At 35.2% G+C, this 23,620-nt stretch overlaps 1 protein-coding gene across 1 annotated transcript in view; it reads right to left on the bottom strand.

Annotated features, from left to right (window-relative positions):
• The window catches only part of LOC149802055 (uncharacterized), a 100,756-nt gene extending 82,282 nt beyond the window's left edge, over positions 1-18,474 (bottom strand). The window contains exon 1 of the mRNA XM_089956460.1: positions 18,354-18,474. The gene's annotated coding sequence lies outside the window, so the exon portion shown is untranslated. The remainder of the gene's footprint in view (positions 1-18,353) is intronic.
• Positions 18,475-23,620: the final 5,146 nt, after the last annotated feature.

Genomic DNA, 23,620 nt, shown 5'->3' on the forward strand with positions numbered 1-23,620 from the left:
AACTGCGGATATGAAGTTTGTTCTAACAATTCGGTATTTTTTTACTGGTATAAAATGAATCCGTAGCGACTATGACAGCAAACCCAGAAACCCTATTTATCATCGATAATATATTTATGGAAACGTAAGCGAGCACTGAAGATCTTAAATGAGTAATCTGCGGCGACTCACCATCAATATAACTCACAATTGTACTTAATTTAGTTCCGACTGATAAATTAACATTATTTCGACTAATAATTCTTATTTTTATTCGTTGTATCAGCAATTATAAAATAGAGTTCAACATCGCCTATAATCAGTCTTGTACAATGTCGTTTATGATCATATGATCCTCCTTGGGTGAATTTGCCGATTATTTTTCTGCCAAGATCTTTTGCGATTTTGTTCTCAAAATCAGTTATATAGGGATTTACATCATAATAATATTTCTTTTGTTGTGATAACCAAGCTTCTTTCTGCGGACGATATGATATAATTGCTTCACTTACTGTTAACAATAATATTATTTTTACGTGGAGCATATACCGTAATAATACTGTTGGTGCCCACACTTTTTCTGAAAAATATTTGCCAAACCAGACATAACAAATCGGATGAAGATTTTCGGCAAACTTAAATGACTCGATACAAGCAAATCCAGTCAAATCAAAATCTGGTAATGGTCCGTTTATCGATACTCTGGTCATCTCGTGTTTGGGATGTCCAAATCCCTCAAAATACTTAGAACAATCTCCCATTCCAAGAAAACTTCCCGGATAACATACAACCATATCAACTGAAATAATATCCTTGTAGTCGTATTTAGTATTCCATAATCCACCGTGTCCTTATTCGACACAACTGCGTTGTATTTCTTCAAGAAAATCCAATCTGTTGGTTTCCACGAATTTTTCTCTCTTGCAAAATGAACAGCAACTGACGGAACGGTAAAACAATTACTCAGTAATTGTTTAGCGTCCTCATGGGTATATTTGAAGGAAAGATTTTTCATTTCTTCGTGGAGAGATTCTGTACGATAAATATCTCCATTAGGCCATACAAACTGATCATAATTTCCAATATCTGAACTTTGAAATAACCATACTGATACAGGATCATTCTTACTTATTTCGTTAATAAAATCCAATATATCTCCTTGATAAAACTCAACAGTTCGATTTCGTGGAAATATTGTTACTGCATTAGTCCACGCAGCTCCTTTAGATTTATACTTTGATTCGTATAAAATAACTCCGGTAATCATTCTTAATGTTATCGGGAAATTTAATTTCTTTCCTAGCTCGGCGATGTCTTTGACAGATGCTCCGTTATCTTTAACTATTTGCCCCCCCCCCCCACTTCTTTTATTAATTTACGTCTTTTTTCTGTTAATTCGTTTCCACGTATCACGTTTGTGAAATGTTTCGTTACTCGTTCTGCTACTCGTTTTGAAAATTTCATCGGTTTTAGATTATTGACGCTGGGTTTATCATTTGTCGGATAAATTCCATAAATAACAGCGGTGACAGGATACTCTCTTTCATAATACGAGTTGTCAATACCAGTCAACATTTCTGGTTTGGAATTTTTACTTAATACGGCAATTTTTCATTATGAAGGACAGGGTCACGTTTGTCACTGATAATCCAAGTATTCTTTCTTTCTGCTAATACAATAACTTTACTCAGAAAGAATATCTTTGATCGTCGAGATAATTAATAATCGTTGTCGCTCGTTTGTCTTTCATTGTAGCGTCAACGACTTTGTCGACAGCATCGGTTTTGTGTATGATTTTGAATGTCCACAACACATGAGATGCACCATCTTTGTTAAAGTCTTTCTTGGCGTCATGATTAGCATTAATCGAGCTTTTATTCATTGGATCAAACAGAGCACGCATCGGTAACTCAATGGTTATTATGGCAAGATTAAGTGGCTTATGAGATATTCTATAACTCCTTGTGACAAAGCTTGTATAAACGAATTCTGCGGTTATCATTTACGAAGTGTATGGAGAGGGAGTTTAGGACCAAAACCGTTTCTGAAGTGTGGTGTTGGAATTAGAGAAAAAACACAGTTATGTGTGCAATGTGGAGGTAAAAAATACAGAGAGCTCAAAAGATATTATGATAAAAAAAATTAATACTGATAATTAATGACAAAGATTTAAGAAACGCCGAAGACTATCTGGCCAGATTTTCAAATAATAATTTAGACAAATAATCAGTTAAACAAATGATATTGTTATATACAAATGGAACAAAAAGAAATTGTTAGACATCCTGTCATTATGAATTAGGAAGCATCCCGTGATGGTGTAATCAAAAATTGTCGACTAAAAAACCTTTAGTCGGTAATGTTCATAATTTTGCTTATCTAAGATTTGCAGTAGGGAAGAAATTTCTTCCATAATTTGTTTCCGAATGTTTCAACGGATTAATCGAAAAAGGTCTTTTGATCAATCATCTTGAGTCAACTAAGAAAAATAATTATTTGTGTAATTGGCGAGCTGTTACACAAAGTCAGAATTGTAGAACTGGTAATACTGGTAGCCGTAAAACAATTGCAAAAAGGGCGGTTAAATCTATAAATACAGAGACTGGTGAATAAATGATATTTAAATCAATAAACGCAGCTGGAAAATATTTCGATTTTGAAGGTTTTCAATACATTCAGTCGCAAATAATATTACCAGATCTACTTTCTCTCAGAACAAAAGATAACTTTTAATTATTGTTGAAGAAAGATAACTTTGTCAAGCTAAAGCTCTCTCCGGTAGAGATATTCAGTAGTTACATTGCTTGTTATTACGTAATATTTATACGACAAATCAATATTTTATTTCTTATTTTATCATCGAAACTAAACTTATCTAATAATTTAACCATCTGTGTGATAATTAACACAACATAAATCAAGAAAATTTTCACTTAACTTTATTCACTTCCAATGTATTTCTAAAGTGAGAGAGACACGATGAGTCTGGCCTTCTTTTATAGTCAAAATAGCACTCGCAGAATGACTGGGTTTCCAGAATAATTCACTCACGTGATCTTCCAGAACATTTACTCACGCAGGTGATTTAGAGCTGACGGAATTTCCAACGTATTTTCTAGAACACTTGTGTGGTCTTATTTGACTATAGAAGACAGCCAGACTCATTGTGTCTCTCTCAGTCTGGAAATAGACTGGAAGTGGATAAAGGTCAGCTATATAAAGAATTACGAAAATATTGATGATATAATTTCTGCAATAGAAAAAAAAAAACAGAATAAAAATGCAACTTGATCCGGAAAAAAGTATTTGTGATTTTGAATCACTGCAAACGCGTAAATTTGAATAGTGATATACACTACCAGAAGAGTACAGATTCATGAAGATTATCCAGCAAGCTATGTTCCAATCTTTAGCTACTGTAAAAGACACGGAAGTTAAAAAATTCGTATGTTTCTCAAGCGTGACCGAGAAATTTTGAACAGAAATAGCTCACGAATACAGAAATAAGAAAATCATTAACACGCTTGTGAAGCAGTTAAAAAGGTTTATGTCAGATCGTGAAAATGAAAATAGTAAAGAAGATTTTGAAAGTAGTGACGAAAGTGAAAATAGTAAAGAGGATTTTGAAAATGAGAGTAATAATAACCAATTCACTATTGAAAATGAAAGTTACGGCAATGTCGTGGTTAATTATCATCTTACTTTTATTCTACCTGAGAAAAAATAATAATTTAACTTGACTTGTAAAAAAAATTTTGTATCTTAGTCTATTGTACTATGCCCATCAATCTAAAGAAATAGACAATATTGTTTTAAGCCCTTCTAATTTAAGACAAGAATGTGCATAATTCATAATCTGATCTCTGTCGCACTTAATCAAAATGATATGTTCTCGCAGCTGTTCATTTAATTGTTCCTGCGTCAACAAAAATGTTTCATTGCAGTATTCGTCAATAATTATATTAACACTAAATTGTTCTGGGGGCTGTGTTATTATTGTTCTGATGGCGTTTTCAAGTATCTCATTGTCGTGTGTGAAAACTCTCACATGTTGGTACATTATATGGTACCTCTTGATTAAATAATTAATTGAAAAACACTCTGCATGATTCAAAATCGTTAAGATCTTACATATAAATTTATGCTCAGAGATTCTCCACGTAAATTTATTGTTCCTTTTTCATCACCTACGGACAATATTTTAATTTTAATGATTTTGATTTTTATGAAATATTTTACTTTTTCTGAATTTTGTTAAAATTTCTTATTTTTTCACTAATTTTAGTTGCAATGTCTTATTTTTTCACTAATTTTAGTCGTTTTTGTCAAGGAAAATCTGTCAAATTTCAGTTTTTTCGAGGTTGAAAATCTCAGCGATTCTCTAATTGGTTTTGACTATTTTTATGATAGATTCTTGTATAACAGACCTAAGAATGATGTTTTGCATGTGTTTTATGTCACTTTTTGATTGATTTCAAATAAAAAATGAGAATTTATCCAAAAATGGTCAAAACCAATTTAGAGAATCGCTTGGGTTTTCACCCTTAAGAATTACAAAATCTGACGGATTTTCTTCCACAAGATTATCAAAATAGATACAAAAAATAATTTTGTCATCAGAATTGTAAAAGATCCAATTTCATGTTGAGGTTGAAAATCGTCAAAAATCTATAACTATGATTTTACGTAGATTTTTATATTCAAATTTTCATATCTTAAATCAATTAAATCTCCGGATTGGTCAGTAAGTTTGAAATGTATTCTTGATAATAACGGATTATGTAATCGGAGATGAACCAGATTGATCGGTTCTTGTACGATTAAATATCCACGATGTACTTGCTCAAGGGTTGAAGTTATATTTACAGTTCCTGGTGAGACATGTCTGCCGCCACCGTATGGATCATTGTTATGTCTGAGAATATCTGCCGGTGGATTTATTGTTCTCCATGCTTCAAGTATTTTAGGAAAGTTTTCTTTAATTGGATTGTTAATTGATGTCTTTAGTTTATCGGTATTAAATCCCTGTAATACACATTTTAATAAATCCGCTTCAGCTATTTTATAATGATTAATATATAGTTGCCTGATACTTGTTATTTTTTCCCCCATATTTGAAGTACTCTCATTTATTATCTCATTAGTAACTCGATTAGCAAACTCAAGGTCTGATACAATTTGATTTAAATGTTGTACTATTTCAGTAATTTGCTTTTTTAGATTGCTATTAGGATACTCCAGAATATAAATTTTAAATAACTGTACTAATGTCGTGGACATAGTTATATACTCATTTTTAGTGTTATCAGCCAATGATCTTAAATCTCTTTCATAAACAATATGATCGGAAGTTTTTCCATCAAAATCTATTATTTAAAACGGTGTTTTAGAAAATATTCTACCGTCAGAAAGTTTAATACGATTATCTGTATAATGACGACATCCATCTCGATATTGTGGTTCATTTACATATAAAAAAAATTGTTATTAGAGAAATTATCTCCTTGAGGTTCTGGCAGTCTTTTATACTTTTGTGGAATTTCAGGCCAACCTAAAACAGATCTAATTGACGATTGATAAATATCTACAACGTAATCTGGAGAATATATTTCAATTTCAGATGATAAAGTTGGTTCGTGAACTGTTATAGCTATTTGGGGTTCTCTTTCTTTTTTAGATTTATTCTGCGCTGGAATTCATCACTGAGACCAGTAACCTCAGCGCGATGTTTAACGGTTTTATTGAGTGGTGACCATAATGCTTGGACAGACGCTACTGCATCTACCACGTTGGTAATATGCTCGTGTTGAATTTTAATCAGATTAATTTTTGTAACGATATCAGGAATTCCAATTATAACATCTAGTCTTATTCTAATATCATCGATGTCACTCTGCACTATCGTGATTAACTCTGAAAAGGAGTTAGGATCTCCAATAACACCTAATCGTTTCAATGTCTGACATAGCTGTTTTGATATCGCCGATTTTTGTGTCGGTAGTGAACGGACTTCCAAAGAATTTCTCTACGATTTCATTAACTTTTTACGAAGATTTTGAAAACATATTTACGTGAACGTCATATTCAGCTCGCATTGTGATTAATTTAGTATCTACTTTATTATAGTTATTGTCTACATATTTTTTTTGCGACGCCTTCAACAGATGTTGGATTTCATAAAACAACTATTTTATTTCCATTCATGATGAGTTCACCTGTCATTGTATCACCGGTAAATCGCAAACAATTAGCAACACTTTTTGCAATTTCACTTCTAATAGTTGCGATTTATATATATGAGTCTCTGATTCTACCGCCGTCAGTAAATACTGGACTATTATCCGTAGTAGCATCTTTTTTTCTTGTTTTTGATAGAAGAAGATCTTCCAAAAATATCAACCAATATATTTACTGCTAGCGTATAAATTAACAATTGTATTTGGAGGAAGATCAGATTTTGAAACATCATTTAATACATTAATTACTTCACGACCACATATTGGCGGATCAGTTAGTGTTTGTGTTGGCAATGATGAATACTAAAATGGAATGTTTTTGGAGTATTTTAAAAATTCTGTTGGTGGAGGAAGCCCGTATGAATCAAAATAAATAGAACCGCGAGGATCAAATGCGTATGCAACCCAACGACTACCAGGCCCAGAATTATTATCAAGATTAATAATTCCTGTTGCAACATGGTTTGGTCGTTCTGGTAATTGATCACGCATTAAACCCCTCTAAAATTCTTTATTTTCAGTTTATTAGTTAAATCAATTAAATCATAATCTGACATTGGAAAGACTAACGAAGTGTTCCTGGAAGTCTCAGAACTTTTCGTATCGATAATTAGTTCCTGGAAGTCTCAGGCCTCTTCCTCTTTTTTAAAATCCATTTCCATTTGTTTTCTTTAAAGCCATTCCAGCAGCAGTTCCAAAAGCACCAAGTACAGCTGCTTTTGCTACAGCTGGAGCTACAGCGGCTATTATCCGCAAGAAGTGGAAGTATACTACCTGTTTTAATTGAGTCTTTAACCGCAACAGCCAAATTGAGTTTAACGCCTGTTTTTGAGTGTTTGGCGCTATTGAAATATCTGAGCTGACGTTCTGACAATAATAGCTTATTTTTGACCGCCTGTGATCTGATCATTTTTAGTGATATTTTTATTCCACAGTTCTTTGCTGAACTTGAATGAAGCTTTTTAATCTGACCAGGAGTCAGACTGACACTAACATGATGATATGACATTATAAATATCATGAGTGATTTAATTACATGTTTTCTATTGGAGCATCGATAACTCTCATTCGTCCAAAACACCTTCAAGTAACACTGATTTGTCGCTGAGTATAACAGCAACTGTTCTTTAATTAGGAACACCTCGGGCGTATCTATTTACTCGATCTCGAACGTGAATATCAACGACAGATTGTCTAGATAAATCAAGATGTTCCATCGAAAAGTAATAAATCGGATACAGATGTGTAAAATCTAGTTGTGATATTTGCAAACCAGTATCTATATTTTGCTCAAGTCCATTAAATGTCATTAACCGATGATATGCACATGCTACATGATTCATTTCAAAGTTTAATAATATATCTTCAGCTGGTTCTTGATGTCCATTTATCCTGAGAAAATTCAGAAACCCCAAGTTTGTCAAATATCATTGGACTTTCTTCTCTTTAGTTCATTCGTTGAGTAATTTGAAAAACAATGAAAACAATGAAAATATGCCTTGGCGCAGAAAAACCTTGCTGATGTGCTATATGCCATGTAAATAAACCATTAATGGTACTTTGAACACTGTCTGTAGTTGTTGTTGACCATGATAATAATGATTCACCGCCTTGTTCCATAAAAGAGAGTAATTTTTGTTCTTCGGCATTCGTTGGAGTCATTACCGGCATCCACAACGAAAGAAGTTTTGTTAGTAATACTTTACCAGCATCAACGCTAACACCTTCTCGCCAGATAGCATCATCGTAAGCAGCCTTTCTTACAAGTACAACTGTATGCTTGGCTCCAAAAATAACTTTTCTAACATTTCTTCAAAATATAAAAATATGTGACAGTGATAATTATGCATGAAAATCTTCTAATACCTCTTAACTTTGATTGATGTGTTGTTAAACCTAACTTGAAGAGTGCATTAACGTTGATCATTACATGTTGTGAATCAACATCAGCGGTGTTGGTAAAATTTATTGGTTGTCCTATATTATACTGTCTGTTGTCAGGAAAGTCAGAAGTGTCTTTAGCAAACATCATTGACGGTCCAGCTGATCTTTTATAATTATCAGAATATCTTGCTAGACTTGTTATTGTTGTAGCAACATCCACGTCGTTTTGAATATTTTCAATATCAAACAACGCCATGATGCCGTTATTAACGAAACTAATTCTCTTATTGGCATTATATTCTGTATTATCAACTTTCAAGAGTTACCTTTCTACTTCAATAAACGCTTCAGCAGGTAAGAAATATCTGCTTTTATCTTGAACTTGTAATTCAATTCGTCCACGCTGATTTGGTGGTCGTGCGTCATAAGAATAATGCTGATAATCGCGTATAGATTCATCTTTGAGAACTGGCACATCCATGTCAAATGCTGGATCGGATACACATTTGAACATTTTATTATAACTGTTATCGTCTAACACGAAGACCACTTCCTACTATTAAACTTGCCGTTAGATTTTTTTTCTGGCTGGGTTATATCAGCAACTCTGCTAGTTGTTGATTTATAGCTTGATTTATTATTTTACTGATTTTTGCAGGCATAACTTCAGTGCTGGTTAATTTTACTGGCTGTGGTTTTCTTCTTACTAATCGAGGTAATCTTTCTTTGATCGATGAAAATGCTTTACCAGCAATATCACCAACAGCACCAATACCAATAGTTTCAACAGCTTTCATCCCTAACTGTTTTGCAATCGATATTGCTTTTGGAGCCATCCTTCTGAATAAACCCATAACGACATCATCGAGTCCATCTCCTTAAATCGCGTTGTAAGTTGGCAATCGTGAGTTTACTACCCTAACTATGACAGGTTCACGTTGAGCAGTGTGTATAATCAATTTTAAATTACATGCTGATTAATTAATTGTTTTCAGTCGCTGTGATAATCATCAGCACTTTCATTAATGAGAGAATGATAAATGTTATGATCCATAGCACTGCATGTAAACAACCTTTGACAAATATCAGATATTTCATTAATAATTTCTGGAGAATTATTTCCTGGGCATTTTCCTCCGATCAGAATTTCTAGTCGGTCAACATCAGCATTAATACTGTTAGGACAAGTTCCTAGACCATTTCCTCCTGGCATGGTCGAGGAACTACTTTCAGTAGCGCCTGGGCTAAATAAGCCGTGAAATTCTTCTTCTCGTCTCTTTTCTAGTTCTACACCATGTTTAAAATCACGAAAATAAGGGTCATCATCTTCTGCAGGTCTATTACTATATATGAAATATACATCCTTAATTCAATCATCATCATTATTCCAATGAAGAAGATATTTAGGTTTGACATATTTTTCTATTCCACGTTCAGCAATATCTGTTACTTTTTCATGTGGAAATTTTGTGATAAGGCTAATACCTCTAGACGTAAATTAATTCCTAACATTAATTACTTCTGGTAATTGTTGTTGAGGTGGTTGTATTTGTTTTTGTCGTTCTATTTGTTGCTGCGATGGAGGAAGTTAATAGGAAGTTTCTTGCTGGGGAGATTGTGGTTGTTGTTGGACAAGGGTAGTACACAACTTGTATATACTCATTGTTGAACTATTTTCCACTGCCGACCCGTGTTTGTACAAATACATTTCACTCGAATACACATGTGATGGCTTTTCTCTGGTACGTAGTCATGCTTTCGATGTTAAACTTACAAAGTATTATTTGAAGTCAATTGCCTCCACCATTTCCGGCCGATGTACAATACACTGCTGTTACACGGTATTGGTTAGTTGTCATTACTTACTAAGGGAGGCAACTCGTGAAACCAGTAGATGTCGCTATGACAAAGCTCTAAAATATCTGTACGATCCGCCAAGATGTAGACGCGGTTAACATATCTTGGCTAGCGAAGACGGATCTATTTATTATAAGCAGAGCTTGATTTTAATCCAGTTGCAGTGTTTCTTTCATTAGTTTGGAGGAACAATTTTGCTTCAGCCAATAAGCGAGGTTGATTGACAGGGTAGGCCAATAAGCGAGGTTGACTGACAGTGTATGCTAAAAAGCGAGGTTGATTGACAGGGTGTGCCAGTAAGCAAGGTTGATTGATAAGTGATGCCAATAATTGAGGTTGACTGACAGGGCATGCTAATAAGCTCGAGTTGATGTGGGTTTATGGATGACGCAACGTGGGATATCGATAGTATCGTCAATCGCCCTTATTTCCACATGTCTACGCGGAGTCAGAAAAGGGCGGATTAATTACACTGATTATTAAAATAAAGTAGTTTACTTTTTACAGCTAAAGAGGAAATAAGGAAGTCTACGTTTCATTATTTGGAATATCTCGACGGCGTAATGAATGCGGTGTCTTCTTTGGTGTGAATATTATTAACTGGTACACATCATGCCTTGACATTCTGGGTTTACACAAAATCAGCATTGGAATTTCGAATCAACATGAATTGGCTTAGTCTACTAAATAGGGGAGATAACTCATCCGAGAGTGGAAAATAAAAGAAGCTAGACCGGTAAAATATTCTTAACGGAAATGTACAAACCGACCACACTTTTCACGCTTGCAGAGGTATCATGAATCATAATTGTTACTGAGTGAATGACTTGTACATTCTATTCACAACTGGAATGTTATACAGTAGTTAATGAACGATACGGAGATAAGACAGAACCAGGTTCCTGGTTACATACATTTTGTATTGCTCATATACAACCCGACACGCTTTGTGACGCTTAATATCCCCCACCCCCGGTAGAATCTATTACAGCTTTAGAAGATACATATTTTGTTGTGAAATTTATATATATGTAGGTAAGATCTATTAAAACTTCAAAAATAAACATTTTGTGGTGAAGTTAGGTATATGTAGGAAAAACCTTTTACATATATATATATATATATATATATATATATATATATATATATATATATATATATATATATATATGAAATTAGGATATATTTTCAAGAGAATGTATAAGAGCTAGAGGGTAGATAGGGAAGATTCATACAAATTAAAATCTGAAACTGATCTAAAATTTCTGTTTTATTTCATTATTTTAATAGAAAAGAATACTTGAAAGAGTCTGTATGCCATTGAATAGTAGCTTCAAAACTTTTCCTTCACAATACAGCGAACTTTGTCAGGAAGTTGTCCACTTTACGGTTCTGATCAAAACAAAAACATGTAAGGCAAAATATCTTACAACGGGTTTAGATGAATATAAATAACACTGAAACTCAAATCACACAGTACACGACCAACAATATACACACTGGTATTTAGAAAATTAGAAGAGTTTAGTTGAATATGACATGATTGCTCATGCTAAACAAGTCTAGAATCTTAACAAGCAACTTGTCTCAAAGCAAGATTGCCCATCATCGAAAAATCGTCAGTCAAAGTGCAATGTTTCAGCTTGTTATATCTCCTTGATTCTTTTTTACAAATTAGAAAAAGAAGATTGTTATGGGCATTTTGTTTATTTTCATAAAATTCTTGAGAAAGCGTATTATTAGAATACTTTCTTTTAGAAATGTGTTTTCATATCTAGGCTTATGTTTGCGATTTTTTTCATGAAAGTAATTTTTGGTAAGAAATATCAATATTCTTTCATGTCATTCATGGTACGTAAATCACGATCTTTACGGGTATCAATTAAATACATAAATTTGAAGAAAAAATAATGAGAGAAAAGATCTTATATATATTAGAGTAATAAGTGTGTGATCTACAATTCCTCCCACCACCCCACCACCCGTTTATTACTGTCATTTTATAATGTTCTAAAGTAATACAATTATAAAGTAACGACATGGTTTGTATCAAAATGTACAAACATACTGAAATAGAGTCATGGTGACTTGTATTTATTTTGTGCTAGTCCGTGAATTACTGGATTTTCTGAGGGAAATAATCTCGATAATGCATTGAAGTGAAATAAGATCTTGTTTTCTCACTGGCTGTCGGTTAACACTAATGACATTACACCAAGAAATTTCAAGTTATTCTTAGTCGAGCGGTAAAGTATGGCAGTTTCCCTTTGAAGATTAACCTAATTCAAATCCAGCAATGAGCTAATTTTTTTATTTCGTAATGTGCTATATTACTTTGAATTGGAAGGATAATTATTCTACTGCTTTCTGTGCGAATATTCACATAAAACAGCAGAATATAGAATATACACAGTAAACCACCAACATCTCTCGAGTTCCAGTACGAAATCTGCCTCTTCAGTCTCTTTATACATATTGTTAGCCAATACGATTCATCATAAAATAGAAAGAAAATTTGCTTGCTTCGAGTGAATAACTGATTCATTACAAAGCTAATTTTGATCTACTTAAAATCGAAATTTAGTGTAATATTCTTAATGTCTGCGCATTGAAATAACTTTTCCAGTTGGTCTGGAATGGAGTGATTTTGTTTTTCTGTCGATCCAATTAAATTCTGCATTTCTGGTTGTGATGGACTGGATTTTTTTATAGCTGGGTCAAGTTCCGCACGAAGTACAAGTGGCTGGAGGGACTGGCCTTGACGAGAAGGACCCAGGATTAAATATTGTTTCCATGAGTGTATCATATTAGTTTCGTTTTGGAATTCCTTTGAAATGTGATTTGTGATGGAAATTTAGTCTAAATTTTAGTAAAGTGCGCGCTGTGGATAAAGTTTTGGAACTCATGTAATTCTGATTAGCAGAAACAACATAGAATGTACAATCTGAGGACATTCAAAATACAAAGTATGTATGTATTGCCATTGTTGTTACCAATTTTATAAGACATATTTTATTTCCTATCATTTGCATGCTTAAAACTAAAATTACAAAATTTATGCGAAATGTAATTAGCCGTTCTGTTATACTGATAAAACAAATTTCATCATAGAATCGAGTGACACAGCGAACTCGAATTGCCGGCATGTCAGCATAACCTCGTTGCTTCCGGACTTTTTCAAATCACAGTTGGTGACAGGTCAGCGTTGCCGTATTTCTTTTTCTTCTCTCTCTTTCTATGCCCAGCCCCTTTGGATCTTCAACCGTAACTTGGTTGGAGTCATTTCTCAATACGTAGTGCACGTATTGAGCTATTTTTCCATTCAAATAAATACAAAGCAACCTAAATATTTGTCAGGTCTTTCTTTTCTGGCTTCGAACAATATACGTAGGCTATGGTCACTTCATAACCCGATGGATACACAATCCTATTAACATAAAATATAATGTCTCTCTAGCGGCTACACACATTCTTAACTGGAAATATGACATAACTAGACCTCTTTGATAACTATTACGTCCAACTGTTGACTGAAAATTACGAGCTGAACGATGACGAACGACACATACCGATTTTCTCGGTTAAGATAATTCACAACTTACTTACACAAATGAATTAATGGACTTACCGTCCTGTCCTAATTACATTACTTGCTAACTAGCGATTCATTGACATAGACATGGTAAAATAAATTCTTAGAATACATGACACATGTCCTTTAAGACAAATAAATTAATTCTCACAATTCGTATAAAAGTAATGCATGAAATTTGCACAATACCTGATTTATATCACATACACACCATTAAATCCGATTACATTCATATCAATGAAATATTGTATGACATTCTTACAATACATGAATCGTGTACCATTCGAGAAAAGGAATGTACGATTAACCTCTGAACTCAAGGAAAATTGAAACATGAATTTAAAACGATTAAATTCAACAAATAATTAGAAACTTACGTCAATGAACATAATGTATGTGACTGAGACAATACCTTATGCTTTTCCGAGACTCGCTCCCTTTTCTATGAAGCCAAATCTCTTTTTTCATGTCCCTCAAATTATCCAGTCCTAGTTCTTTGGATGATTTACTTAACAAGAGAAATTACCTGTTAATTTCTTTGGAGACCATAAGACTTCCCCTTCGGCAGAAAAAAATTGGACTGCCGAATTTCGCAAGGAAACTACTTAAAACCTTGAATTTTTTCTGGGACCCCCTCCCTTCGCTTAGCTAATCAGGATTACCTTTCTCTATCCGCCAAAATTTTAACACTCCCGTCGAAGTCAGAATAATTCTCCCTATTCCGCCTTTATTAATAAATATTCTGGAAAATACCATTTTATGACACCTATTTCATATGGTCCAATAATTCCCAAATTTTGGTACTGACTTGTCCCTACTTTGTCATTTCCTCCACTTGACCATGCGTTTGTATATATGTCGGACAGTTATCCTAGCGGGTCCTAATTGAAATCCAATTATGTTCCCAAGCAAGAGAGGTTAACCATCGCAAGCTAACAATTTATGGCGAAAATAGCCCATACGACAATCTTAATGGTTACGTGTCACGCTGACCACGATATAATGTACTGCGAAAATATCTACAACATTTTGCACCATTACAAGGCTAACTTTATCTTAACGAGTGCTTCTGCGTATAATGCGTATGAATTTTAATATTTGGTAGTAATAATAGGATTCGTGGATTGCTAAAACCCTTCAACGAGTGATTCACGTTGTGTAGAAGAAAACGACAGTGAGTATTAAATGGAGAAAATCGTAATACCATTTGAAAGCTGACCTAATTATGTTCATAAGACAATTATGACCTGGACACGAATACTGTGAATTAAAAACAATGAAATAAAATAAAATAAAATAAAAATAATGAAATAAATATAACTAAAACTTCCTGGCATTGTTTTTGTGGTCTGCCCAGAATGCCCAGTCAGTATCATTTTAACTGAATGCTGGATATCAAGAGCTTTATCGTATGGATTGGATGCAAAATGAAGACATGGACAAAATTTCGTACTACCCTTCACAGCATACAATAGTATGTAAGAGGTGATATGTCTGCACTATAAATCAAGGTCCATTACTGTATATCACCGTGATATTCCCGTGAAAGGCCGGTGACATACCAAATTTTCTTAAATAATTTTAATCATCAAATCATTATCTCATTATACCGAGGTTTGGAGAAAAAAAAATCCAATTGTAAATGCTGAATATCATCTTTTATTTATGTTTCTCTCGAAGTAAAAAAATCTGGAAAAAAAGGCTAATTAGGAAACTTGTTATACTTTTAATAAGTGTAATTATTACAGTGACCATTTAAATAAATCTAAACATTAATCGCATACGATGAAGACAAACTCTCTCTCTCTCTCTCTCTCTCTCACACACACACACACACACACACAAATATATTATACCAGTTTTTTCCCTCCATTTATCCAATTCCTTCTGTTCCGATCATAGATGGTGCCACGATATCTCGAAAAGGATATCGGTGACAATAATTTTATGATATAGTTTCCATTAAATTACTCACATAATACTTACATACAAAGTTTCAGCTATATGGCAATTGTATATGTTAATATTGTCGGTCATTTAATTTTTTTTCGGTATCCCGAATAAACTTTTCTTCAATTAATGTAATTAGGTGTTTAAGTCATTACTTTTTCAATTGATTCATAAACGTATTTTTTATATTGAATTGTCATTTACGTGCCAATTTATGTGACATGTTCACATTACTTAATATCTTCAGTGAACGAAAATTAAGGTCCAAAAATTATGATCTTTTCTAGCTGGCAAGATTGATAAGTCGTAAAACTTCAGTATATCGAGGTATCTTTAAATACTTCGAAATGTGGAGCTATGATATAAATACACGAGGAAGAGAAAACTCATACAGTGAATTAATGCCTCGGGATAAAAAGAATTAATCAGACAAAACTCTACTCGGAAATGACCAAATTATAACAGCAATGAAACTTCAGGGTGCACAAATCATCCAGAAATGTTTCACGGTGATCCACTGTTAACCTGAATATATGCAAATTAATGAAATGTATAGCAAATGTATAGGCAAACAATTTCAATTGTAAAGAACTTGGTACGGGAATGTCACATGATACTCGTATGGTTGTAAGATAAACGGTACTGATCATATGAAATATTGGGATCCAGTCTATAAATGGCTGAAGATGAAATAGAGCATACGCAAGTTTGGCTGGTCATGATTAGTTGATAAAGAAAAGTAAAATATTTGAGAGCTTATCGTAACTGTAACTTTAAAAATAACGACAACGTTTGATGATGGAATTTCAGTCCATTTACAGTCTTTACTTTGGATTCTCATTACTAAAATTGGCACCCGATTCTTTAGATGTGGAAATAAAAACAAAGTTTCAAACACATTTAAATAAAAGAAATGCCGTGGAACACACGGCTTTCTCCACATACAAGCTGTCTTCAAGGATGGATCTATTCTGATGAATATAGGTTGGATAACGGGGATTCAAGAATTCAAAGCGATTGAAAGTATTAATATCCATAGGTTTACTATGACAGCTGAATTAGTACCGTCTGTCCTCTATGAGTCAGGCCTTAAAAACGCACTGGAATTTTTAGATTCGATTAGTGTTTTCCTTTTGATGTCATGATAACGTCTGTCTTCCTCACAGTATAAACATGACTTTCCCCCTTCCGTGGGAGTAGATCAAGACAGCATCCGAATGTTAATTTTTCACAATAACAAAACGAGACACGAAAACCAAACAATGTCGACTTCAAGCACCAAACACAGGTTTAAAAGTACATCTTCAAACAAATAGCACTACTAAGAACTTTTTTTCTTTCTACAGTGTAATACTGCTTGGGACAAATACGATATTGCTCCAAATGACGTTATCTTTGTTTGGTTCATATTCGAGCAATATTGGAACCATTATTATCACTCGGCTTTAATTCAGTTTCAAAATTCATTAGTATAAACTAAAAACAAAAAGAAAATACGTAATCGATGTATTCTTGAACTAGAAAAGCGCTTTGAGGAGGATAAAACTAAATATATGATAGAGAAGGCATATATATCGTACAACTAATACAACCAGTTTGATACAAGACTCTCACAACCGTACATTGTAAGATTTTTTAAATGAATTTTTATATGGTAAGAATTATTAATAATAGTTAAGAAGTGCAATAATTGGAGTCAGACAGTTTCATTTGTATAGAACAAATACGAAAGTATTTATAACAACTATAATATCCTATTAAAAAGGACAATATTAAATATCATCATTTATCAGAAAGCATTACTTTCCATAGTCTATTGTTTACTTAGGCTTGTATTTCATCTCCTGACTCTGGTTTTCAAAACATGAAATAGACTTTAAAGTTTATCACAAGTTTTCTTTACGGTAGTTGTGCACGAGCTCCTATGGTCAAAGTTCGTGAAAATTGTAACGGAATGCGGAGTCGTTTTACTATATATATATATATATATATATATATATATATATATATATATATATATATATATATATATATATATATATATATATATATATATATATATAATTTAATTTTGATAGACTGTATGATAAAATAACTAAGATATTATATTTATTTAAATGTTTGTTTTGTTATTCTGATATAGAAATACCCACCCACCCTCCCTCTCTCTCTCTCTCTCTCTCTCTCTCTCTCTCTCTCTCTCTCTCTCTCTCTTTCTCTCTCTCTGGGGCCCCGAGTGGCCGAGTGGTCTAAAGCGCTCTCCGTTACGGATCACTGCCATCTCACCTCTGCCTGCGTGGGTTCGAGTCTAGGATTCGGCCAATGTGGGTATGTGAGAAAGCTTGCCAGTGGCTTCTCGTGGGTTGGTGGCTCTTCCCGGGTTCTTCCTCCACTATTAATACTGGCCGCCATGCATAGCCTATCGTGTGCTGAAAAATGGCGTTAAACCCCTCAACAACAACAACAACTCTCTCTCTCTCTCTCCCTCTCTCGATCGATCGATCGAAGAAGAAGAAGAAGTTGTGGTCTCCCTTGTCTTTTTCTTCTTTGTTTCCTTATGAGATGAATTTGAGTTAGGTCGAGTTGCAGCTAAAGGAGAGAAATAGGTATGTTAAATCTATCATCTTATAAAAGAATATGTTCTTCTTCGTATGCTTTTATTATTTCTTACTTTTCGGTTCTTTTGGTCTGCTCAGTACTCAAATGTTTGTACTGATCAACGCTTTCTAAAGCTCGATACTAGTTTTTCTAAACTGATTCTCGATTTTCACAATTTGATACACGCTAATATTGAAAGGCAACAGACTGGTTTCACAAACGAGAAGTAAAATGCATGTTTAATAAAGGATATATACTTAACTGGACGAACCGCTCTGGTGGCCTAGTGGCTAGAGCGTCCGCCTCGGATGCCTGAGGTCGTGGAAGAATTCATTAGCTTGTCTTTAAACAGTGTTCCCTACTTCACGTCATTACTCCTTGGCAGGCGCGTAGCTAGACCATTTCTCCTCATACTCAATTTGAGAACGATGATGACATTATCCTCGTTGTGTATCCAACAACGAATAAAGTGGTTGCGTATATTCAATGCAAGCACTGCTCATGAAAACATGGAGTTATTTTTCTCATGTCAAAGTTGATTGCAGTGCTAACAAATCATTAAAATATTTGGTTTGAAATGCATTTTTTTTTAATTGTCAAACTTTCGTAAGCAGTTGTTTATCTGCGTTTACGCAGCTACGAACCTGCTCCAAGGGCACTAGAAACATAAATAAAAACATTTAATAAGCTACAGAAGACCTGAGATTGGAACAAGACGATAAATAGTTGTGAATCGTTTAACAGTAATGTGTGTATCTTCTTCCTGACCCCTAGCAACAACGATGACCAGAAGTATCAAAACTCAGAGGAACGGTTTGGAATCGTTGGAAAGTCATCGTTTCACCTCAGGAAAAACAAAAATAATCGATTTATGAATAAGCAATGTTATTTTATTTTGCCTAGTGACAGTTCACTTGATGTGCTTCCCAACAACACAGTTATTTCACGGCAGAATTACCTCAGGTCATGCATCTGAACCACAAAGGTAATTGGGAAGTGACTTTAGTAGAATTCATTCATCCCACTCAAGCGTTGAATATCACAGAGGATAATACACGTTTTGTTGTAGAAATACTCAACTAGCAAGCACAAGGACAGCTCTCCAAAAATAATCTTGGTTATTACGAAAATAAAACACCAGCTCCAGTGAATCAGTGAGTGAATACACATGATATGGGAATTCATGCAGGATATTATTCTATTACTCGACATCTCTTTGGGTGATAGTCCTCATCACTTTAAAGCCTGTGTCAAAAGAGTGTAAGTGTGTTACCAGCCTAGTCCTGTGCTAAGCCCCACAAACCCTTATCCGGGTCGCAGAATTGTGTAGAAATTAAAATTGCACTTCATATTACCAACCCCGAAAATAATGTGGCATTTCCTGTAATTTTGTTTGTTGGCACCTTTCTGTCTTATGCAAGATATGCAAAAATTATCTAATTGTTGACTTGCCATGTTTTCACACTTTTAAAAACTTTCTCGGTGTTTTAAGTAAATTGGGTATAATTTGTTTAACTTAAATATATTTTACTCGTACAATTTATTGTACATTTTCATTTTATTCATTTGTAACTTTTTTCATTTTGTAGAAATTCATATTATAAATTTTAATTGATAAATATTTAAAATTCCTTTTTTGTGTTTCCGCTTCAATCTGTATTAGTTTTGAAGTATTAGTATTACTTTTAGTCTCGGCCATACTTATTTTGGCGATTTTGTTCAATCTCTGTTTAATTCAATATTAATTTGGGAATTGAAGTAATTCCTTCAGTTTCGATGATATTTTAAAGGCTTATTTCCATATGTTTTCTATTATGCACAAAAAATTCCGTGTTTTTCCTTTCCTTTCAAAATATAGTATTATGACACACACACACACACACACACACACACACACACACACACGTGTGTGCAAAACTACAACAAGGATCCACGTACTTTAATGTTCTGCCCACGCGAAATCCAGCCTTTTGTCTGTAGATGAACGCAATTTAACACGGGACTTCGATGCAATGAATTCGCAGACAGATCAAAATACGCTGACAACACATTATAGTTTGCTGTCAGAGAATTGCGGTGGGCTACTATATAATGTCACTAGAGCCTAAAGAGTTCTGACCATACAGCATTGTGAAAGAATTCACATCAGCTGTGGAAGCACTCCAATTGTGTGTTTGTAACGTAAAGGAAGAGATTAAATCGTTAGTAAGCTTGAATACGTCATATCAATATATTGTATAGTGACAAAGGATACTATATAATGATTAAAATACGTATTCGGAGCATCTTGACAGCATTGGACCAAGCACGATGAGACCTCGGCGAAGGGACCGATCCGGTGGCCTAGTAGTTAAAGCGTCCGCCTCGAATGCGGTAGTTCGTGGGTTCGATCCTGGGCCAAGTCATACCAAAGTCTTACAAAAATGGTTCTAACAACTGCTTCGCTTGGCGCTCAGCTTTAAGAGGTTAGTGTTAGGACTGGTTGGCCTGGTGCAAGGATATTGTGATAGGGTGGGACATAATGCTATATGTCTGCAGTATGATGTCCCGGTGATAGACATCACTAATAAACTGCCACACTGTAGACATCGTAGCGATAGGACTGACAAATCGTTAAAGCTACGCTAAAAAAAATCAAATCCAAACCTCGGTGAAGGATGTAATAGAACATCTGAAAAGTCTTTATATGAAATAGTACAAGAAAACTTAAAGTAGCTGACGTTAACTGAGTCTCCCAGAAAATGCAGCGTAGACACCCAACCGTCCAGCGAAGACATCGAGGATCACAATTAATTAGATAAATGCTATCTGCATACAATAAACAGATGTCATCCACACTAACTGACATCTACGTCTTGAGATACAAAAATACAACGGATGGTTGTGCAAGAGTTGGCGTGATATTTATTAACGGAACATTGAGAGTAATTTGGCCTAACGCCTTCTTGGAGAAAATGTTACCTGAGCAGGAACCTCATACTTTTGGTTGGGATCGGCCTGATTATTTACCAGGACCTGATGTAATTTTATACATTAGCAACATTAAAAAGTAACGTACATCATGGTTATAAAATCATATACTATCCTCTACGTTATACTGTGTTTTCTCGGATACCAAAGCAAGTAAAGCAGAAAATAAAGGAAAGGCGGTGTAATAGAAAGAATGAAGCAACCAGGACAGTAGGCGATGACGCAACCCATTATCACATACACAAGTACGACAGCAACAGTGATCATAAATGCTTCTTCGAAGTCGACATGGAATACACAGACATGCCTCACCGAGCACACAGTGATTATCCACTTGCCTCCGAAGCGTTGTCAATTTGACTTGAGTGGTTTCCTGGACGGTTCCGGGCGTTAGTTTGTTGAATGCTCCAAGCTTCTTTCCAATCTGCGTCCGAAGCTGAACTATGTCGTCACTGTACGTAACCTGCAGTTGTATCTGCAGTTGGGGATGCGAGTGTCACGGATCCATCAGGTGCTCGGCGAAGTTGACGAAACCTATTTATGTTAGCGCGTCAGTGTTGAATCTGTCAAAGCTGCTCATATATGTCTTCTATACAACTCGATCAAGCCGCGATCCGGAGAAAACACTAAGATGCTGTAGGCGGATACGTACTTGTTGTTGATGCGGATCACCATCAATGACGCCTAAGTTGACACAGGCGCATCATCACTAGCATGCGAGTTTGACAACAATGACTACCCAAGGGACCATCCGTTGCTTTCTAACGTCAACAAGAAAGTCGCCAGGAAATTCAAGGACTAGCGTTCGGGAAAGGCCATCGAGGAATTCGTGGGACTGCTGCGAAAAATGGACTCGATAGTAATAGGAATTCATATTTCCCTCAGAGAATGACCTGATAGTTTAAACGTCTATGACGGTTAGAACATATTTATATTGCGTCAACGTAGCCAATCATGAGGGTGAAATAAAATGTGAGCCTGGTGAACTTCGTGGACGTCGAAACATCAAGCCATTCATTCACGGGAAATTGTCTTTGGCGCAGGGAAATAATTCAAGCACAATTCTTTTTTGGCAAGCCTTGCTCTGAGAACATTCTGGCCAAGATTTTGCCGCCTTCGCTCAATTTTAAGCTGGTGATTTGACCTTTAAAATTACCACACGGACGGTGGTATATCGCGGACGAAATTCGCTCAAATCTACGCTTTTCGCAGGCATGCTTCTTATATCAAGTCTTTACCTACAGCTGCAATCCGAGCCTTTATGCCGCCTTAATAATCCGTCTGGCGATTCTTTCTTTGAATGTAGAATTAATCGCGTTCTAGTCATGAAAAGGACCACAATGACATCTTGGACGTGCGATGATATCGATTGATGTTTCATACGCGAGATCAGGTCGGTAACGTGCAATATCGGAGCGGTTTACAGGTTTTTGTCTGTTCATTGGTCGGTTATTGGAATCCAGTCGTATGTCCAACCTTGTTCCAGGTTCGCAGTAATTGTATTCACGGATATGTTTTTCCATGACGATATTTGCTCCATGGTACCCCGTGTTACTTGTTAACGTACGATTTTTTTTCTTTTAAATATGGAAGGTCCTCGAGGGGAAGCACCGCTTCTGGCCACAGGTATAAACTTCTTTGTTTCACATCGAGAACACTACTTGCCACTACGCTTTTGAACACGATTTGAGAAACGAGATTTTATGCGGTAATGTATACAATATGAAAACAACAATTACATTCAATGTCGCATGGAGAAAGAGAAAAGTCTTTTCCTTCGAGGTCTTCTCTACATCGGTGAAGCCTTGATCACCAAATACAGCTGTATGTTTCCAAACTCAGTTCGCGCCCTGATTATTGGCAGGACCTGATGCTGAAAAACATTCTGTTATTTATTCTGATCATGCGAGGGATTGGCTGCACGTTATTACACCATCCGAAGACGATCAGCCGTGTTATGACGTATCCGAGGTTTTCACGGAAGCGTTTGTGTTCGTCGTCGATGACGTGTCCGACGTCCGCGTGGTATGAGTTTCGAAATAGGTTTCTTGATTTCACCAGGGACCTGCATGGTGTCCTCAACGTGAGCAGTGGACCGGGCATGTATCGTGTGGATTTTGTTGGGGGTTTGTGAAGCAATTTATTAGCAATGATAAAATCTGCCAGAGGTGTCATATTTGAGTATGCTGACCGAAGCCCACAGCTACTCGCGATCATCAGGAGCTTCTCCCCGGTTAAATGGATTTTTGCGAACGTCTCAAACACATGTTCAATCACGACAGACCGCACAGGAAACCTCACAGCAGGCTTCGAACAAAGATCTGTACCGTCGATTAAGCCCGCACGCGCAACCGCAGAACAAGTGACAAAGATGATGGGAACAGAAGCACAACTTGGTCCGATTATCAAGCCAAACGAGTCAAGGATATAAAGAAAGTCACGAGATTCACCGCGAGACAATTAGACGCTTGCCAGAGGTGATTGCCGAAATCCAAGAGAACAACGAGGACATCGGAGCAGAAGTTGGCATTGCTGTAAAAGGCACCCATGTACT

This window comes from Sinohyriopsis cumingii, chromosome 4 (genome assembly GCF_028554795.1).
Source record: "Sinohyriopsis cumingii isolate HCF-2022 chromosome 4, ASM2855479v2, whole genome shotgun sequence".
Classification (NCBI taxonomy): domain Eukaryota; kingdom Metazoa; phylum Mollusca; class Bivalvia; order Unionida; family Unionidae; genus Sinohyriopsis; species Sinohyriopsis cumingii.